Source organism: Panthera leo, chromosome B4, assembly GCF_018350215.1.
Source record: "Panthera leo isolate Ple1 chromosome B4, P.leo_Ple1_pat1.1, whole genome shotgun sequence".
NCBI lineage: Eukaryota > Metazoa > Chordata > Mammalia > Carnivora > Felidae > Panthera > Panthera leo.
The window spans coordinates 124,874,538-124,896,933 of record NC_056685.1 but is presented as its reverse complement, the minus strand read 5'-3'; the positions used below and the strand labels follow the sequence as shown (position 1 = coordinate 124,896,933).

Genomic DNA, 22,396 nt, shown 5'->3' with positions numbered 1-22,396 from the left:
ACTGCCCCTTTCTTCTGGGTTCTGACTCATTCCCTTATCCCCTACCATCTTGAGCTCACTCTTTTTCCACTCTTCTTTCCGTTTCTGTCTTCAGTTGCTGCCTTCACAGAGTTTATTAGATTTCCTTTCACTTAAGCTCTGTTTACTTTTGAAAATGCATGTTTCATCCCACACTCCCCCTCCACACATATACACACATACACTTGGTTCCGTGGAAAAGACCAACGATGGAAATAAAAACTTCATAAACCTCTTGACCAGCACTTTGACAGACTTGCTCAGAGGTTTGGAACTTAACCTCCAGTCATTTCCAAAGTTTATTCTTTCAGAAGGTCAAGCTACATACAGTGGATGTATATTTTAAGCTCAAATTCCTAAGGGCACTAGCAACTAATATTTAAATATCATCTTCTTCAGAAGTTTCTAGAAGAAGAATCAGATCCAGGCTAAAAGATATGACGTTCCACTTCCCACCTCAGATTCCACTCTGGAAACTCGACCTCGGTGTCCCTGTTCAGTTTTTTTCACTTTTACTTCTTTTTCATGCCTGACTCCCCAAACACACACTCATGCAAATAAACTCTGTTTCCAGCTATGCAGAGCTCTTCCAGGTTCCCTTAATGCACCATTCACTCTCACCCCCTTCCCCAATGGAAAATTCTGATTCATCTTTCAAATCCTGATCCATGCAAAGGGTATCCATCACATCTCCTGGGAAATGTGTCCCTTTTCTCTCCTCTCATGACACTACCTTAACATATCATAGTGTGGCCATTTGTTGAATCATCTGCTTTTCTTTCTTCAAGGTCAGAAACTATCTCAGTCACCTAGTTTCATAGCACCTAGTACCATACCTGGGATATAGTAGGTGCTCAGTAAATGTGTGAAAAATGAAACAGTGGAACATCTGAAAGGTTATTATGTGTGACTGAGTCTCATACCTCATTTAGACTGCTGGTAGAACCATCTTAGTCCACGTATCTACTGCTACATCATGAAACTCCCAACACAGAATTGCTTAAAACAGCAATCATTGTAACACCTCTCACCGCATCTCTGAGTTAGGAATTCAGGAAATACTTGACTGGCAAGCTCTGGCTCAGGGTCTTTCACTTGGTTGCAGTCTGACAGTGGTTAAAGCTGGAACTGTGTGGAGCAGCTGGGGGTTAGGAGGCTGGAGTGTGACTGAGTATCTCTCCCCATGTTGTCTCAAGGACTCCCCATGTGGTGTCTCTGCATGGGCTACCTTGAGTTTCCTCCCAACATGGTGGCTCAGAGCTGTTGGATTGCTTACATGGACGCTGGAGGCTTCAAGAAGAATCACCATTTAGACTTGGAAAGTCGTGCATTGTCACTTCCACTGTACTCTATTGACCAAAATAGTCATCAAAGACTATCCAGTTTCCAGGGGACATAGACCCCACTTTCCATGGAAGGAGTGTCAAAAAAATTGCAAACACATTTTAAAACCACCCCACCTAAATGCAATGTGGATAGAAAAAAGGACAGCTGTGGAAAAGGATAAGACTAAAATAAGTCTGGAATTTGTTTAATTCCACTGCTGATTTCTTGGCTTTAACAAATGTACATGGCAATGTAAGATATTAGGGGAAACTGGGTGATGGATATATGGGAACTGTCTGTACTATCTCTGCAACTTTCCAATAAACCCAAAATTATTCAAAAATTTAAAAATGAGTGAAAAAACAGTGCTACATGGGTCACCTGGATGGCTCAGTTGGTTAAGCGTCTGTCTTTGGCTCAGGTCATGATCTCGAAGTTCGTGAGTTCGAGCCCCACATCCAGCTCTGTACTGACAGCTCAGAGCCTACAGCCTGTTTCGGATTCTGTGTCTCCGTCTCTCTCTGTCCCTCCCCCACTCACACTCTGTCTTTGTCTCTGTCTCTCTTTCTCTCTAAAATAAATAAACTTAAAAATAAATAAATATTTTAAAAATTAAAAAATATATAGAATTTAAAAAATGCTACACACCTCTTTCTCCCCACTCTAAGAGCTGGTAGAGAGTAACTAGTCTTAAACAAAGAAGCTCTAGTGTGTGCAATAACTTAGAACTGATTCTGGCAATCTTCTATTCTGAACAAGCAAGATTTGTCACACCCTCTATAATTAGACTATTCACAATGTTCTATGACATTCACTTAAATGCCCATCTCCCTTATTGGAAGCTATGTCCCCTGAAGCACCTTTTCTTACCGTTCTTGTTACCCTCAATGTCCAGAACAGTGTTGACATAATGTAGTAGGTAGAACCATATGAAAATGCCAATTTTGTAGATCAAAAACAGTTGAATGGTAGCAATTAATCTACAATTGAATGAAATGGACTTTCCTTATCTTATGCCACGCTTTTGCTCAAAGGCAAGAACAGAGTCCAACAATCCTGAAAGAAGAATCCTTTCAGAAAACAAGTATTGACCTATATTTTTCACTGGGAGCTCCACAAAGACCTTGGAATTCCTTACCCATTGGCTTCTTGAGTTCTCTCTAACTTCTTGTCTCCAGAGCCAACGTCTTTGCTGGGCTGAGAAAGTCTGCCTTGCTCTAGTAGGCCAACAGCCAGAGGCCGCGGGGCCTCCAGATGCAGACAGGAACGTGCAGGGTGGGGTCCACGATAGCAGAGGATCCAGGCCCAGCTGGAAGGCAGCCATGGGCGCTGCTGGAGCAGGAGGCTGCAGGAAGCGAAGGAAGGAGGAAGTTATCTTGTTGGCAAACCCCACCCCTCCTCTATTTCCCAGGAGGTCAAGCAGATGTCATCAGATGAATTTTTCCAGACTTGAATGGAAGCTCAAATATGATTCTAACAGGAAACAGTGGGGGGTACACTTTTGCCACTTTCTTTCTTCCTTTTTCTCTTTTAAACTCAAACTTAGGAGCAACAGCAACTGCCCTGGTATTGTGTTAGGTTGTGCATCACTCTGTGAGGCCCACATGAGCAAGAAACAGTCGCCCAGAAGGACCAAGGCAATTTGACAGTCTCATGCATGCTACATGACTTCCTCCAGGATCAAATTAAGACATGTATTCAGACACATCTTAGGGGAGAAGGTGGGGAGGGGTGCTGGGTGGCCAAAAGAGTTCTGCCACCATGATGGCCTCCAACTAGTTGTTGAGTCATATCCAAAAATGTGTTGCCTGTTTTTCTGTTTATGAATTATCCTTCCCCAAATAGAACAGCTGGAGCATTTTGTTCTCCATTCTTTGAATACAACTGAGCTTTCCAATTTCTTGTTCTCCATAGTTTAACACACACAGCAATAAAACATAGAGCCATTTTCTGTGGTATTTAGTTAATGATGCAGTATCTGGCAGCCTCTCCTCCTTCACCAAAGCCATCCTTGGGAAAAGTTCTCATTCAAACACTCTAGAAGTTGTTTTTAACTGGCAACTCTGAAGACATAGACATTTTTGGGGGCAATCTGGTTCTTATTTTAACTGAAACTAGTTTATTCTCCTCAGAACAAAAGAATGCCAACAATTCATCGGTCCTTCACACTGCTATGTCACCAGCCAAAGTCTTCCTGAGCTCTGAGAAACAGCACTTCGGGAGATTAAAATAGAGAGAAGTCCTGGTGGTTGTGCAAGACATCTGTTTTTAATTGTTCTTTTTCTTTATTCTGTGTGGCCATGCAGCCAGGAGTATGCTGAGACCCAGTGTACCTCACGACTGAGAGCCTTTGGAGTCAGACACACAGAGGTGTGAGCCACACTCCAATGAGAACTGGGATGTGGCCAATACAAGACTGGTAGGGAAGTGGGTATTTCTGTGCCAGACCAGGAATGCAATACTGGATCAATGCAACACTATAACATGCAATAGAATCTTCTCGCAGAGCATCCTACAGTCTTCCCTTCTCAGAAGACCACAGGTACCAAGGAGAATTGGAAATACCATACTCAGGGATTAACCTGATGACCACCCAAAAAAGAACAGGATGCCCCAAAACTCCTGGATCCCATAACTCAAAATATGTTCTCCCTTTATAATTATATCTCAGTCTTTTGGAAGCTGTGGAAAATCCTTATTTTTATAGATTGGAAAAATATTTATCGTTTCAGTCCATCTGTAGAGAAGATGAACCCTTATGAGTCATTTTAGTTAACTTCATCCTATGTCCAACTTTTTTCCTCCTCTCCTCTTCCCACACTTCTTTTCTTCTTTCCCTCACTGAGTTGGTCAATATATAATTATTGAGTGTTTAATTATGTGCCAGATTATCCTGAGCCCTGAGGGATATAGCAATGTATCTGTCAGAATGGGCTACATTATATTCCAGTAACAAACAATCCAAGAACATAATGGTCTTAAAACAACAAAGGCTTATTCTCCTAATGCTTCTTATCCATTGAGGAATGCAAAAAAAAAATATGCAAAACAGAAAAGTCAAGAGGATATATTGATTATTTCCTATATACCAATGGAGTATCAGCTCCTCTGCCCACATTTCCTCATTTAATTTTCACAACAGCCCTACAAGATGTGAAAATGAGGCTTAGAGAAAAATTCGTACCTAAGTTAAGATCTACCACATAGTAGAAGCTCTGTAAACATTAGGTTATTACTATCATTGTTGTTGTTGTTGTTGTTGTTGCTATTATTCTTATTATTAGAAAGGAGGGAGAGGATTTGGGTCAGCGTATCCCATGCAGGTGGAATAGCATGTTCAAATCAGGAAGGAGGGCCCAAGTTAGAAATGCTCCAAAAATAGGAAGGAGGGCAGAAAGTCTTCAACCCTAGAGAAGTGTGGGATCCCTTTGAGACTCTGATGAATATCATGGACCCACTCCCTAGATATATGTATACACACACAAAGTTTGTACAGATCTTCAGATTTACAGACACACAAAAGCCCATTCATGGATTCCAGAATAATAAATAATAATGGTGACCATGTAGTGCCAACTCTGTGCCAGGCTCTAGTCTAGACACTTCAAACAAATTATCTCATTTAATCCTTAGAGCAACCCTAAGAGGAGCTACTATTATTATTTCCTTCTTTGTAGACAAGGAAACAGAGATCAAGAAGTTAAATAACTTGCCAAAGGTACACTGAAGTGTGAAAGTAAGTGACATTGTTGGGATTTGATCCAAGCTGGCTCTAAAGGAAGTACAATCCCCACTGCACCCTATTGCCACATAAGACCCCACTCCCTGAAGGGTACTGAGCACCCCTCCTGCCCAAAAAAAAAAAAAAACAAAAAAAAAACCAAAAAAAAACAAAAAAGACTTGCTTTTTAAAGAGCAGGTTCTTTGACCAACGAAACAAAAGCGTGACCACCTATTCCTCTTACCTGGCATCTGCAAACCAAGGCCCATGAAAGTAAAAACCACTTGATTCTACGGCCATCCTGGTTGAGAAATAATCAGTTCCAGAGGTGTTATTAAGCCCCATGCAAATCCTTTGAAATAATGAGCTGCCTCACGCAAGCAGAAACTCCCTCCCCACCGGTCTCTTCATGAGAAGAAAGTGTGCAAAAATTCCTTTTCCACCTGAGGGTCTCACACATACTGATGGCTTAAGCTCTCGCCTGCGTTGTGCCTTCAGGTTTACACCAATCCTTCTCCATTAAGCCCAAGAGTGTAACAGAGAGAAGAGGCCAAAACTGTGGGAAGGTCTCAACTAGCAGGGACAGGTAGCACACCCACAATTAATTATACACATTTATTAGAGAGCTGGTAAGCAAATCAATGTCATCGATGATTTATTCCCTAATTTGCTTTGAGTATGCACCTCATAAATCAATAATAGAAAATGGCATTAAAGCATGGGTGTTAACTGTCAGCAAAAGGCAGTGTACCGATTCTTTAATTAAAAGAATGTGTGTGGTGAACATGTCCATGTGTTATATTAGATATGGTACATTTTAAAATTGCTTTTTCACATCAAAAGAAATGCTAGGAGTTTGGAAGAGGACGAAGAACTGTAAATTCACAGTAAGTGGCAAGAGTCCTGGTGTTCCTGGGTGATATATGGTAATTTGATATGTAGGCTCATTCGAGAGCATTCTGGGAATGGAGATAATGTTCTCTGGTTCCAGGCCAGGCTAAATGGATCCAGGATAAGAGCCACTGCTAACACTCCATCAGAAAGACATAAAAACACAATGAGATGTGGCATCATACCCTTTTGGGTACCAGATAAAATTGATTCTTTGTTTCCCAAAAAGGTATATATATATAAACTACAGAAATTGAGAGGTTATCCAAAATGGACAGTCAATGTAGTAATGCTTTCCCCCTCCCCCAAAGTTCTGCGGATTAGATAACTTTTTTAGATAATAAATCAACAAAAATTAATATTAAAAAATCACAGTATTTGCCTGGGTGAAAAAGAAAAGCCATTATAATACAGCATGAATGTCTATTTCAGTCTTGCCTGAAAATATCAGCTATTGTTAAAATAGATGGCACATGGAAGAAATACACTTTTGTACTTTATTTTAACCAAAAGGCCAAGGAACAATAAGAAGCACACTTCTAAAAGACGAACCTGTTACTTCTGTGTAGGGACACCCATGTCTCAGAGAGAATATAGACTGCTAGCCAATCAATGCTTCTAGCCTAAAAGCAATCAGGCTTCCATGAGAGAGAAGACGCGGGTGAGACATTGTAGCTGACTGGATGTGAGTACAGGCTTTGAATTAGGTAGACACGGGTTGAAATCCTGGCTTATATAAATAACCACTGTATGAGCTGGAGGAGACCACTTTAATCTTCCAGAGTCTCCGTTTTTACATCTGTAAAAAAAAAAAAAAAAAAAAAAAAAGGCATAAGAATATCTATAATTTACAGGATGACCATAAGATTACAAAAGATAATGTGTGTAAATCGATTAGTAGAGTCTCCTGTGCTGCAATGATGCTACACAAATGGTCAAAACAAAGTAAAACATGGCAAAACAAACATACAAAAACCAAAGGTGTGAGGGCACCTGGGTGGCTCAGTCAGTTAAACACCCGACTCTTGATTTCAGCTCAGGTCATCTCAGGGTCGTGAGATCAAGCCCTGCATTGGTCTTGTGTTAAGTGTGGAGCCTGCTTAAAGTTCTCTCCCCCTCTGCCCCTCCCCCACTCACTCTAGCTCGCTTGCTCTCTCTTTCTCTCTCTTTCTCTAAACAAAAACAAAAACAAAAACAAAAACAAAGGTGTGGGGCAGTGTAGATGCAGATTACAAAGCCATACAGTGAGATAATAAATGGAAGTGTGTGCCTGAGGGTAGAAAAATTTACTGGAGCTGTTGAGTTGGGAGAAGAAAGGACGAGTCTGGGAGAGGGAATAAAATTCCTGAGTAAAGGGCTGCATGACTTTCGGGTGGTCACTTCATATTTTAAGTCTCAATTCACAGGCAGTCTCAAGTCAATGGGAGTTTTGGGCCACATGATCTCTGGGTCCCTTCCAGTTCTAAAGGTCTGGGAATGTGTTAGCCAGAGATCACAGTGGGTTGAAGATTTCCTGACTTCCAGAGGATATCATGGAAGTTCTGTCCCTGCATTTAGATCAATGTTAGGCACCCATTTCTTAAACAACATTCCTGTCGAAAATCCCATTATTCAAACTAGGATTAAGAATGGACACAGTTTCCAAGGTGGGATAGTTGCTGAATTTGGTTCTTTGTTGTTCAAGAATTGTAGAAATTGGGGTCCTAATGAATATTCAACACCAACTACAATGCTTTGTGTGCCCACATGCCTGTAAGAGCCCCGTATGCTGTTGAGGGTGTCTGGAAACAATAGGCAAGGCACAAGAATGACCTGGCAGGGTCCCCTTAAGTAACCATTCTGCCTCTGCCAACTTCTTTTTCACATTCTTTTCTCTTCTTAGAATGCCCTTTATACCCTTGATCTCTGTCTCACTGCAGAAACTCTTTTGTATTTCTCTCAGGCTCTAAAGGTAAAGGTAACCTCCCTGGGAAGTCATTTGTGCTTCTGTCAGATAGATGCAGTCTCTCCCTAATGTCCCTCTTCAGCACGGTGTACTTCTCTGCTGGTATTCATTGCTTTCTCATTTGTGGTACAGCCCCTGCACAGAAGCTTCCTCCAGGGCCCAGGCTTATTTATCCAACTGCCTGCTCCAAGGCAATCCTGGAGCTCATGATATCTCCCTGCAGAGTAGAGTGGTTAAGAACTCTGGAGAGAGCCAATCTGGCTCCATCATGCCTAACTGAGTAATCTCTAGCAACTGGCTTATTTTCCCATGCAGTTTCTCATCTGTAAATAGAGGTAGTGGCATCCCCAATTTGGATCATACCTCTTGTTAAAGCTCTGCTAGTGTTCTACGTACTTCCTTCTTTTGTGGCACAGATCATCAATGTAGTTAAGTCATTGATTAGGTAGTTAACACTTTAATATATGTCTTCTCTGTTATAATACAAGCTCCATTGAAGCAGAGACCACCTCTGCATTACTTGCTGCATTATTTCAAGTTTCTAGAAGTTGGCTGAATGAGTGGAGGAATGAATGAATGACTGAAAGAACATATGTAAAAATGAATTAGACACTTGTTATATTCTCCACCAAATGGTTAGTACCTTGAGGGAAAATTGTATCTTTCTTATCTTTATATCCCTTACAATGCCTAACAATGAATAAGTGTTGAAAATTAAGAAGAATTTAATTGAAGGGTCCTCTCAGTGGAGGGGCAGGTACATTCAGGGGAGCAATGAGAATTCTCCCCATAAATCCTGTGTTCTCCTGAGGTAGACCAGTTGTCTTTCTGCTGTTTTTGTCTCAGCTTCTCCACCTGTGAAAGCAGAGTAATTGGCCCATGACATGCACACACTACATCACTATACCTCAGGCTGTCAGCTCAGGACCCAAGGCCAACCTTGTCCGGTTCCCATGACCTCATCAACCAAAATCATGGGGCAGAGTGGACCCCACCCTAACTGTCGTTTACTGGCATCAACACACAGCCAACTTCAGGGCTCGGACATCCATGCTTACTAAGTGGAGTTGTAACCTCAGCCATACTCATAGGGCTTTATAAAAGATATTTGTGTGGCCACAGGCCATTGCTTCAAATAAACCCACCTCAGGAATACTGAATCTCAGAACCTGCACTTAAACTACATGGGTTTTGAAATTGGGGTTGTTTTAAAATTTTTGTGTCTTCAATATCCAAACCTTTGGAAGTAAGCTGGTATTTATCATTCTCTTATATAACTGTTGCATAAAGCACTGAACCTGAGACCTGCAAAAAGTCTAAAAAATCACATATATACAAAGCTATAAATACATGATTGTAGACACATTTTCATTGAAATATACTTTATATTAAACATAGTGCTATATATGCCAAGTAGTACAAATACAAGCATAAACATGAAACAGACTCAACTCCCAAAGATCTTGCTGATAAGCAAGAGAAATGGAATCATGATAATAATTTATATCAATTAGAGTACCTTTGGATGCAAGTAACAGAAAATGCTAATTCATAGTGGCTTCAATAATTCAGAAATGTAGCAGCAAGTCCAAAGGTGGGGTAGGTTTTAGAATTGGGTGAGTTTGTGACTGACATTATTATAAAAAATCCAGGTCTTTTCCATTTCTCTGCTCTGTGTCTTCAGTGTTCCCTTCTTCTTCGGTTTAGGAAATGACTTCACTCCTATGTGCCAGATCCAGATGTAACATCTGGATATGACAATTTCCAGAGGCAAAATGAGTCTATCTCTTCTTTTTTCTCTTGTAAACCCCCTCTTCCATCATTGCATTGTTTCAGACCTGGGTCACATTCCCAACTCTACCCCAACCACTGGCAAATGGGTTACGGAGCATGGTGAGGATTTATTCCTGAGGTTATGAGTGTGGTCAGTGTTCCCAGAAACATGTGGAAGAGGTAGACACCAAAACATAATTGAGGCTCTGGAACTTGGGGCAAGGGAAGGTAGATGGTAGGAGGGCAGCTCACATCTGCTATATTATTTAATATTAACTTGGCATTTGATGCTAAGCAACTCCTTTTAATATCCATTATCACTTGAATATGAACTCCATGAGCTCAGATATCTTTTGTATGTTTTGTTCTAGGATCTATCAAAAATACAGTGAAAGTTCCTGGCACATAGTAAATACTCAAGAAATATTTGTTGAATTAATGAAATTTGACTGCATTATTTCACCCTCATGCAAAGAGAAGTTGAGAGTGGGTATATGGATTGTCCAGTCATCTAGCTATAGAATTTCAAAAGAAAAATTTTAATTTGTATTTGCTAGATTTCATATCCAGTGTTTATTTAAATTATTTTGGCTTAGCTGCCTTATTTATTACAGAGGTATGGATAAAGTGTTCTTCAAGGCATCTTCAAGGAATAGGTATTGATTCTTACTGGAATAGTTAGGAAACTTCATGGAGACAGTATGTACAATTTCTACATGGAGTTCTCAATGCACACCTTCATACAGATAATAGCAAGTAACTCTAGCTGGGTTCAAGTCCAAAATCCCAAATATTCATGCAATAATTATATGCATATAATCTGTATAAGAGCATAAGAAAAACATTTTTCTTATTTAAAAAAAGTTTGCTCTATTTTTAACCACTGTATTTAATAATAACCCACTGGATTTTTTTCTTATCAGTTTCTACTTTGATATGTCAACATTTGCCTTAAGTTGCAATGTAAGATTGGCTTCATGATCTGGAGTAGTGTGCCTGGGACATTTCATTCACTGGTATAGTCATCAACAGCTATTTACTGAGTACCTCACAGGCCACACAGTGTTCTAAACGTGGAGAACATGGCAGGGAACAACACTGGCCAAGCGTCCATTTGTAGACTATGCCAGGTGGTGGTGAGGGTTATGAGGAAGCTCAAAACAATGGAAAGGGATAGAAGCCCAGGATGGTGAGAGAAGAAAGGGATGCTCTTTTATACACAAAGTTAGAGACAGCCTCTCAGCTAAGGTAATATTTGCACAGACTTGAATGAAGTCAGGGTGAAAAACATTCCAGAATTAAAGAACAGAAAGCACAAACCTGGAGACAGAAGAATGCCTGATGTGTCTGAGGAACAGTAAAGAAGTCAGTGAGACCAGAACAGGACAAGGAGGTGAGGTCAAGGGTCCCCAGAGCGCACTGATGAAGGTTCACAGGCTGGGCTGGCATGGCCCATGGCAGGATGGGTAGAGGAGTATGCACGTTGCCTCAAGCAGCCTCATGGAATTCTTTCCATGGGAGAGGACACACCAGCAAAGGCCATTATATGATATCCACACGCACAAATGAAGTTACTCCCAGTTCACCATCTGAGGGAAACCTTGAGGACTAGTGGCAACCAGGCTGGTCTGGGAAGTCAGAAAGGCCAGTGACAGAATCCAGGTTCTGTCATGTGCTTGCCATGACATACTTTGTCCCTGGGAAAAGTATGTAACCTCCCCGAGTCTCAGCTTTTTCATCCTAAAATATTATCATACCTACCTCATTTTGCTGTGAGGACTAAGCAAAGTAAGGCATGCAATGCGATTAAAATAGTGTCTGGCAGGGCGCCTGGGTGGCTCAGTTGGTTAAGCGTCCAACTCTTGATCTTGGCTCAGGTCGTGATCTCACAGTTCTTGAGTTCGAGCCCTGCATCAGGCTCTGTGCTGACTGCGTGGAGCCTGCTTGGGATTCTCTCTCCTTCCCTCTCTGTCTGCCCCTCCCCTGCTCACTCCTACGCACACATGCACACGCTCTCTCTCTCTCTCTCTCAAAATAAACAAATAAACATGAAAAAAATTTAAAACAGTGTCTGTCATATAATAGGTGTTTGTTAAAGTACACCATTTTTATTATCATCATTATTACTGCTATTATTCACTGGTATTTCCTCAGCATGGCAGATGCACTTACCAGGTGACGCTCTTCCCAAGCTAACTACTCAAAACTGAAGAGTTTCCCCAGAAACAAAAACCATTTGCACTTGCAGAAACAGTGGCAATGTCCCTTAGCGAACGTCTGGTGGCTGCAAGAGGCAGCTGAGAAGCTGGCAGCCCTTCATGTGGATGAGTAGAAGACAGCCCACCTGAGCCAGGTGGAGGGGAGAAAGAACAAAGCACCCTCTCTGACAGCCTGGGGCACTGCTGCCTGGATTCCACACCTAAAAGCTCTTTCAGGGCCCTGTCTCAGCATCCCAGGAGCAGACTGTTTTCCCTGTGTGTTCTCTGAAGAGCCAATATGACTCATCCAAACTGCACACCTGGGCCTGTGGCTTGGGCCATGGTGGAGGGCAAAGGAGGGGGAGCTGCCATAAGGCCCAGGGTGCATGCAGGAGGCCTTGGTGTAAGCAACCCCAAGACTGCAAAGCTTTCTTGCCTCCCTACGCTGCCTCCATTTGTCTTTCTTAAACCGCATCCAAGGGGTCTGACCTTATGGGGGAAGATGACTGTGCACCTGAAGGACTTGGGGTATCAGGCAGGAGGGATGGGAGGATGGGGCAGGCATAAAGATACAGAGGGATGCGGGAGGGTCACTGTTTGACAACACAGCAGGGCAACATGGAGACAGAAAAAGTCATCTCGTTCTGCTTCCTGGTCCCAGGATCTTCCTTTCTGAATGAAACAGGGCAGAGCCACATATTGTATTGCTGTTGTGCTGTACAGTTTACAAGCACATGCCTCCAGCAGTCTTTCATTAAAACCGTGCAGTGCACCAGACCCCCATGTCAGTGCCCTGGACTCTCCCCAGCCAGGACTCCTGCTTATCCCTCTTCTGGCGCCAAGCCAGCCCTGACTTCTGTTGGTTTCCTTTTAACACATTTTAATAAATATCTGAGACCCCCTGTGACAAGATGGCACAGGGCTGGCAGCAGGATGCAAAGGTAGAAAACTGAGCCGCTATGTTCACACCTCTGAGTCCAGCCTCACTCCCCATAGCTGCACTGGTACCAACACCTGTCCGCTCCCAGCCTCCCGCCATTCAGCAGGCTCCTTATGAGCCTCTGAGTTCAGCCTGAGCGCTGCCACTCACCAACTATGTGACCTCAGGAAGGAAATGTGTTCTCCTAGAGACTGTTTTCTCATCTGCAAAATGGGGATAATCCCTTTGTCCTGCCCACATCAGCATGACTATTATGAATCCTACAGACAACAGTCACAGAAGACTTTGAAGAAATTAAACATAATATAAAATTCAGATGTCAGAAAGGGTTTTAAATCCCCCAGCTGGTATGAATAGCAAGCATGGGAAGCTTTAGGCACAATGGGATGTCTCTCCCAAGGCATCAATGGTGGGGTTCTAGAAGCTCATAGAGTCCTTCTCAGCTTTATTCCAGTGTTAATTAAATTCCTTGGCCACTGGGAAGGGACTAAAAGACCATCCATAACCAAAGTGAGTAGCCCCAAACACTCACACAACTTCCTTCCTGTCTCTCCTCAAGTGACTTGTTTTTACTGGAACCCAGTTTCCTCTTCCTGTCTGGGAAACTCTGTTTACAAAGACTAGCTCTGTACAGAAAGCAAAAAAAGAAAGCTCTTTCCACCAAATGGCCTTGGGGTTTCACCAGGTTATCCTCCCTAACCTGAACCAAAATAGCTCATGATGCATCATGTATGCTTGGGGTGGGACTAGGGTGGGGGGGTCTTCCTCATATATCTTCCCAGGAGAACCCATTCTGCATGTTTGTCTGTAAAAAGCAATCTGTAGGGATGCCTCTGTAGGCAAATGAATTTGGAAAAATATTCATTTTGGGGAAACTCCATCTCCACCACACTTGTTTACAATATCTAGACTCCCTTGCAAGGCTGTCTTCTAGAGAAGATCTCCTTGTCTCACACTTCAATGCACTCCCCACTGCATCTACTCATCCAAGTCAAATTTTCTTTCACTGTGTACCACTCCACCCCAAGGTGACAAAGTCCTGGGTGTGTGACCCCAGACACAGCTTTTCAAGCTTGAGTTTCCTGACTTGTAATATGGCTAATAATGGCAGTATTAGCCTATGATGACAGAGCTCTTTGTATCTGCCCTCCCGCAAAGAAGCTATGAGGAGGAAGCTCCTACTGTCTTCATTTCACAGATGAAGACACTGAATCACATGATGGTAAGTAATTCACCCAAGGTAACACACCAGGAGTAGAGCCAGAATCAAAATACAGGCACTTTGGCCTATGGTTTTAAGCAATATTCTATACTTGTCGACCCAATTCATTGGCATGTTTTGAAGGTCAAAAGGGATAACTGGAAAATGGTAAGTATTTAATAAATATTGCTATATTATTGGATGGAAATACATGTCAAAGCACCTGTTATAGTGTCTGATTCATCACAGGCTTTCAACTTATGTTAGTTCCCTTCCCTTCATCCATCATCTCAAAGCAATGCCCCTGACCATCATCTTCCCTCAGGTAGCCCAGAATGTGCTGTTTGAAGGTTACTCCTGAGAGAGTTATAGCACTCAATAAATCTTTCCTCAAAACAGAGTCTTCTGAGTAATTGAATCATTGAGGGGGGGGCGGGGATCTGCCATTTTCTAGCTAGTGCTTTAGCTCAAAGGTTCTCAGCCATGGGCACAAGTGTCATCAGTGCAACACAGAGTTTCTGTGATAGTTTCTAAGAAACCTTGATTTTTGGTGAGAAAGCATGTTATTTTTCATGATGGAACTCCAGAGTAATAGTCTTATCTTTACCCATTGTCTTCTCCTCTTTCACTTGATTATCAAGGATAAAGAAAGGAATTATATAATGATAAAGGGCCAGTTCTCTAGGAAGAAATAACAATCCTTAATGTGTATGCACCAAACAACACATGAGGCAAAAATTGATACGGTTGCAAAGAAAAATAGAAGAATCTACTATTACAATTCAGACTTCAACACCCTTCTATAAAAAATAGATTCTAGCAGGCAGAAAATCAGTAAAGATACAGTTGAACTCAACAGTGCCATCAGTTAATCCTCAAGCTCACATGGGACATTCACCAAAATAGACCACACTCTGAGCCATAAAACACACATTAACAAATGTAGTGAAATAGAAATCATACAATATCTGCCCTCAGCCACAGTGGAATTAAACTAGAAATCAGTAACAAATAGATAGCTAGAAAAATCCCAAAATACCTGGAGATTAAGCAATACACTTCTAAATAACACATGGGGGGTCCCAGCTCTTCAGATGAGGGATAGGCATGCTGTGCAGTTGGCCAGAACGTTATAGGCTATTGGACCTGTGGATGAGGAGGAGGAGCAGGCAGAGGAGGGCTGTCTTGATTTGGTCCCCATTGAGATGAAGGAAAAGTCTAGTCCTGGTGCTAAGATCCCAGTCACAATTATCACCGGGTATTTAGGTGCTAGGAAGACAATACTTCTGAACTATATTTAGACAGAGTAACATAGTAAAAGATTAATAGTTATTTTAAATAAACTTGAGAAAGGAAGTGCAGTGGATAAATCCTTAGCTGTCAGCCAAGGTGGAAAGTCCTACCAAGAAATGTTAGTACTTAGAAACGGTTGGTTCTGCTGTTCAGTAAAGGACGGTGGCCTTAGAGCTAATGAGAATTTGATGCAGAAGAAGGGAAATTTTGATTACATACCATTAGAGACCACTGGATTAGCAGATCCTGGTGCTGTGGCTTTTATGTTTGGGGTTGATGCTGAATTAGGGATTGATATTTATCCTGCTGAGATCATAACACTTTTGGATTCAAAATATGGATTAAAACATTTAGCAGAAGAAAAACCTGATGGCCTTATCAATGAGACTTCTAGGCAAGCTGCTTTGGCAGATATCGTTATCATTAAAAGAACAGACTTGGTTTCACAAGAGGATTTAAGCAAATTAAGAACAACCATTACATCCATAAACGGAATGGGAAAAATTTTAGAAACACAAAGATCAAGACTTGATCTCTCTAATGTATTAGATCTTCATGCCTTCAGTCTCTGTGGAGTAAGCTTGCAGAAAAAACTCCACTATGTGCCAATAACACAGTCTCACCCTGATCAGAGCATTGTTATGGTCACATTTAAGTATGAGGAAATGCAAAGGAAGAAAGTCTAAATGTATTTGTTCAGAATCTTCTGTGGGAGAAGAGTGTGAGAAGCAAAGATGGAGGTCATATGACTGAAAGGACTGATATTGATCAAACACAAACCAAAACCAGGGATGGTCTAAAATGTCCATGAGCTCTCTGATTTGGAGGAGACTCCGGTGAACAGGGACAGTGACACTGAGAGTACAAATTGATTGGTTCTTTTTTTTTTTTTAAGGTTTATTTATTTTTGAAGGAGAGAGAGAGAGACAGTGTGAGTGGGGGAGGGGCAGAGAGAGAGAGAGAGAGAGAGGCACAGAATCTGAAGCAGGCTCCAGGCTCTGAGCTGTCAGCACAGAGCCCAATGCGGGGCTAGAACTCACAAACCGTGAGATCATGACCTGAACCGAAGTCGGATGCTCAACCGACTGAGCCACCCCGGTGCCCCTGATTGGTTCTTATTGATGGGAATTTAGACAAGGATACCCTTAAATAACTATTTATAGCTACTGTGACTGAAACATAAAAGTGGACAACACATTTCAAAGAAGATCAAGTTGGTCCATAGCACCTAGAAACATTCCTTATCAAAAAGATTGGATGATAAAATTGGGAATAATTTCCTACTGCATGTGTTTCAAGCATCTATTCTTTGCATTACTTCTGTTATGAATTCTAGTATATTTTCAAATAGTGCTTATTTTATGGAATACATAAAATATGGTAAATAAGTAGTGTAAAATATTTGACATTCATACAACAAAACATAATGTCCTCTGGAAAATACATACATACATACATACATACATAACACATAGGTCAGAAAAGAAATCTCAAGAGAATTTAAAAATATTTTGAACTAAATAAAAATATAATGTGTCAAAATTTGTCAGATGCAAAGAAAGTAGTGCTTAGAAAAATGTTCATAGTACTGAATACATGCATTAGAAAAGAAGAAAGATCTAAAATCAATGATCTAAGCTACCATCTTAGGAAACTAGAAAAAGGAGGAAAAGAAAGAGCAGATCCAAACTATGCAGGGTTCAGTTCAGAATTCCACCTGTGTTGGCCTCCCTGAGCTCCATCCTCAACTAAGGAGGTTCCTGGGCTCTGTTTCTGTTCTGCCTCCTCTGTGTAACACCTCCTGGAACTTTTCTCCAAGAAGTAACCTGGGAAGCATTGATTTCTCCTCTCTCAGGGATCACTGTCTTGAGTTGCCAGCTACCCAGTGTCATGTACTACCAATGTTTCACAGCTTTGTCTGGTCTCTAGTTGTTTAACATGGGAGGATAAATCCAGTGTACCCATTAGTCCATAGTGACCATGCTATTTCAAAGCTCCCTTCTCACTTTCTTTGTCACACAGTTAGCAGTTGGGTTGGCCTCACTACAAACAGACTAATTTCTGTGTGAGAATCACAGTTATGAACCACACAGGGACCCAAATGTTTCGTATGGTTGGTTTCTTAGGGACCACCAACAATTCACATTTCGCATGTGTGTGGACACATGTGGCATGGTGGCAAGCTGCAGGCTTGCCTTCTAGGTAGCAAGGCAGCCTAAACAGCTAGAGGTTACAAAATATTTTCAGGTTCTGGCCCACGGTGATCACAGCATATATATTTAGCCCTTGCATCTATTACATCAGTGGCTCCATGAGTATGTGTGTGCTTGCACACACACGTGCACGCGTGTGCATAGGTGTGGGGGTGTGCACATGCGCATATGTGCATGTTGGGACTTCAAGGTGGATGGTAGGAAGTCGATGCAAAAATTTCCACATCTTACTATTTTGTAACCTACTTTGTGCTATGTGCCACACTTGAAATACGTTATAACTTTTAATCTTCACAATTACCTTGAAAAACAAATGCAACTCTTATGCTCATTTTACAGAACTTGAGTTCAATGACAGGTTCCCCAAGGTCATGCAGTGGATCTGTGATGAAGCCAAATGTTGAGCACACAGTCATCTCTCTTCAAAGCCTTGTGTACTTTATCACCATGCTCTCCTGGCTTTTAATTTTTCACTTCCTGTACTGCCTAGAAAGATGGTCAACACATGGCTGGGCCTTAATAAATACTTTTGCATTTACTGAATCTTAAGGTATATTACTTTCAAAACTATTTTTAACATACTTGCTGTGTCCTCAGTACTTAGCTCAATCACAGTGCCTAGCATACAGTAAATGTTTAATAAATAACTTTTGTTTCAATAAACAATGTTACATCTAAATAGGACATAGTGCCATGGAGTGTGACAACTCATGTTTAATGATAGATGGCATTTTTTAGCCCTACTTGCAAGCACTATTTTCCCATTTTAATACAATTTGCTTTTTTGATTTTATAAAGAAAGATAAAGCATCGCTAGCAGAAAAGAATACTTCCTGTGACCAATTCTTTCTTTTGTAACCATAAAAGTCTAATTACTCAGCCCAAGAGGCACTAAGTTCAGTACTATCTATTTCCTTCTTGCATAGATAAGTTGTATAAGAATTTTGAGAAAACAAACATCCTCGTGAGTGTTGACAAAGGTGGAACAAGGAGGAAAAAGAAGGGAAGTGAAACTTGTTTTTGCTTCTCTGGTGCCCATTCACCTTCATCCTCTCAAGAGCCTTTGGATTGTTTCATGGAAAAGTAGCCCTGCCCCCTCTCAATCTACGTGTTCCTGGAGGTTCACTCCATTCTCCATCACCATGACCCCCAAGCTCCAGGACTGGGCATATGACCTCAACCTGACCTTCTGATCTATCCATATGGCATATGGCACAGTAAATTGTTCAATACCTGACTCGCTCTGTTCTATATTTTATCAGAGTTAGGCCAGCGTGACTTAATTCTGGGATCTTTAGTAAAAAATATTGGGAAATAAAAGTTTTCTCTTTTCTGGATTGGAACTTTGTAAGATATGAACCTGGAGCTGCTGACATCCATTTTGTCACACCAACATGAGCTGGCCTGAGAGTGTCACTTATGCAGAAGAAAACTATAATTTCTAATATTAACATTTAGGCCTATAGAACAAGCCTCCTTGAACCAAAATCTACTCAGAGTCATACGGGTGGCCTAACAAGTTCCCTGTTACGCTCAAGCCAGTTTGAGTTTCTATCATTTATAACCCAGAAGCTCTATGGAGAAGGAGACCAAACAGCTACTGTGTTTCACTTGCCTGGTGAATACCATTTCACTTAATTGTCACAAATCCTTAGGAAGTAGGTCTTAGTCCTCTCCGTTTGATAAATAGGAAAACTAAGACCCATGGAAGTTAAGAAACTAGGCACAAATGGCTAGGAAGTACTTGAACTTGGATTCACTCCTACTCTTCCCTGGCTCTAAAATCTAGGTCCTTCCAACTACTGAATACAGCAGGAGCAAACTTCTGTGATAAATCATCCTTTCTAGTTGAGTGTTTCGAAAGAACACTAAACAAGGGAGGCAGAGTCCTGGATCTATCTATCTTTCTTTCTTTCTTTCTTTCTTTCTTTCTTTCTTTCTTTCTTTTTTTCTTTCTTGCCTTCGGCCTGGGTCACCATACCTTTCATATGATCTTGAGCACTTTTCCTTTCTAAATCTCAGGGGCTTTTTTGTTTTTGTTTTGTTTTGTTTTTGTTTTGGTCTACAAAACCATGGGGTTTGGATTATATACTAATGATCCAAGTTCTTCCCAGCTGTAAAAATGTAAAATGTCAATTCTTGACTATTTTCCTGAAATTCCCAAGTTAGGTACTTGAGGAACCAGACATTAAAGCAAGCCAATAGGCGAAGCTTCCCTCCATGAACCTTCTCTCCTAATTTGGTCAAATGGATGAGGTATGTGTAATTAAAACTGCAAAAACAACAAGCTTCCGGCCAAGTTCTACCCTCACTTAACCATACTCTTGGGGGTTGATTTCAGGGGAGGGGAGGGGGGGCGGGGAGCGGATGTTGAACCCAGGGTGGAATTTGGCCTGATATGTGGATTCTTATAATTTCCAAATGATGTCAGTGCACTTATTTGAGAGACTGAGAAAGTGCTGAGTTTAGTCTATTCGACTCCATAAAGAAAAACTGAAAACCGCTGGGCTAGGGCCAGTGTCGACCAACGTTATAAAGCCAAGAACACTTTTGGCAGGGCAAAATCATTCGGGGACGATAGTACCCAATTCCTGTCGATTTATGGTTGTTGTCTTTCTTTCTGATTAATAGTTTGTTCTAAGATAGGGAATACTACCCCTGTACTTGTCAGCTGGCTCAGAGAAAATGGATCTGCTAAAAAGTTTCATCGTCTGTTGATCCCAGAACCATTGAGGTTATAGAAATTTCAACAGCTGCTAAGAGGGGCCAGAGTTAAGTGCCCATTCAGAAGAGTCCATCAAGCTATTGAAAAAAAATATCTGTCTAGTTGATGCAATTCAAAATAGAGCTTTGATTCTAATCAGACAAATAATGGCTTTGTATTCTTATGTCTTTTTGCTTTTGAGTTGGCCTCTATCATACCAAGATGGTATATGTGCAGGGGTCCCTAGAATTCCAACATTTGACCTTTATTACCCATACCTTCCTCCAGGCAGTTCCTAATATGGGAAACTATAGTGGGTGAGAGGAGAATAGGAATGACAAGGTGTGTGCAATTAAAGGCAGATGCCCTAGATTCAAATCTTGTTCACTCACAAGTGAGAAAACCTTGGGCAATTTTTTTTTTCATCTGGGGGAAAAAAATGGGATAATAATAGTACTTTATCACAGGGTCATTATAAAATGATTTACTTTATGCAAAACACTCACTGTTTGGCACATAGTATGCACTTAGTAAATGTTAGCTAGTATTCCTGAAGAAGCTAGAAAACAAAACTGGAGCACCTGGGTGGCTTAGTCAGTTAAGCAGTCGACTTTTGATTTTGGCTCAGGTCATGATCTCAGGGTTGTGAGTTCGAGCCCTGCGTTGGGCTTTGCGCTCACAGCACGGAGCCTGCTTTGGATCCTGTCTCCCTCTTTTGGCCCCTATCCCACTTGCACTCTCTCTCTCCCTCTCCCCCCTCCCAAAAATAAACATTAAAAAAAAAATAAAAATTTTGTAAGCTTAAAAAAAAAGGAAGCAAAACCAAATGTATCCAAGGTAAAAAAAAAGTTTATTGAGACCAATACCTAATATATCCAATGTAACACTCAGTTAAGACTGAGGGAAGCTTACAAACTAGTCTAATTGCCTACAAAGACCCCTCCTCCCAACTACAATTCTTAGGTATTATCACCTTCTGGCTGGGCCATATGATCCAGTGGACCAGAGTTTTCATGACAACATTCAAGAGAGCATACAAAGAAAGCAAAAGACAGGAGAAAGTAGTCAGGCATTGAGAGATCTTGGCTCATCTTGGTGATGTCCCTGCTATCAAAGCAGCAGCAAGAAGTAGAAAAGAGGATAAGAAAGACAACTACTTAACATTTTAAGAAATAGTGATCATGTCCATCAGTAAATATAGCCTAGTCCATGTCCCAGAATCTGGCTAATCAGATAAGCAACTCTTCCTCATCTAGAGAATGGGGGGCGGGGGGGTGAGAAAAGAACAAGGGCTGAGGCATCTTTCCCACACCTATATTCCCCCTTGTTTCAGTGATTCTCAAAATATGGAGGGTGAACCATCCACAACCTACTCACTTGGGATGCTTGCAAAAATGCAGAATCCTGGACTATAGACAGACATACTGCAATGGTTAACATTGCATATTAATTTGAGTGGGTCATGGGATGTCTACATATCTGCTTAAGCATTATTTCTGAGTGTGTCTGTGAGCGTGTTTCTAGAAGAGATTAACATTTGAGTCAGCACCCTCCTCAGTGTGTGTGGGCATCAACCAATCCACTGAGGAACTGAATAGAACAAAAAGGCAGAGGAAGGGGGAATTCTCTTTTTCTGTCTGACTGGAGCATCTCTCTGAGCTGGAACATCAGTTTCCTCCAAGCCTCAGACTAGGGCTTACACCATGGGCACTACTGGGTCTCAGGCTATTGGGCTACGAATGAAATGATACCACCAGCTTCCCAGGTCTCCAGCTTGTAATTTGGGGACTTCTTGGCCTCCATAATCATGTGAGCCAACTTCTCATAATGTATTTGTATCTATATCTATATCTGCCAATATATCTCTTTCCCTCTCTATATGATAGATAGATGATCGATAGATAATAGATAATATATAGATGATAGATAGATAAGGATATGTAATCTATTGATCCTGTTTTTCTGACAAACACTTACTAATACATGTATTAGAGTGGAATCTTTTAGGGTGAATCTCAGAAATCCGCATCTTACAAGTTTGCCAAGTGAACCAAAGTTGAAGAACCATTTATGTTGGGGAACCTGGGTGGTTTACTCAGTTAAGCACCTGACTCTTGGTTTCAGCTCAGGTCATGATCTCATGGTTCATGCCTGCTTGAGATTCTTTCTCTCT

The 22,396-nt window shown here is 41.3% G+C and overlaps 1 pseudogene; it reads left to right on the top strand.

Annotated features, from left to right (window-relative positions):
- The first annotated feature begins 13,935 nt into the window (after positions 1-13,935).
- LOC122225460 lies at positions 13,936-16,531 on the top strand (annotated as a pseudogene).
- Positions 16,532-22,396: the final 5,865 nt, after the last annotated feature.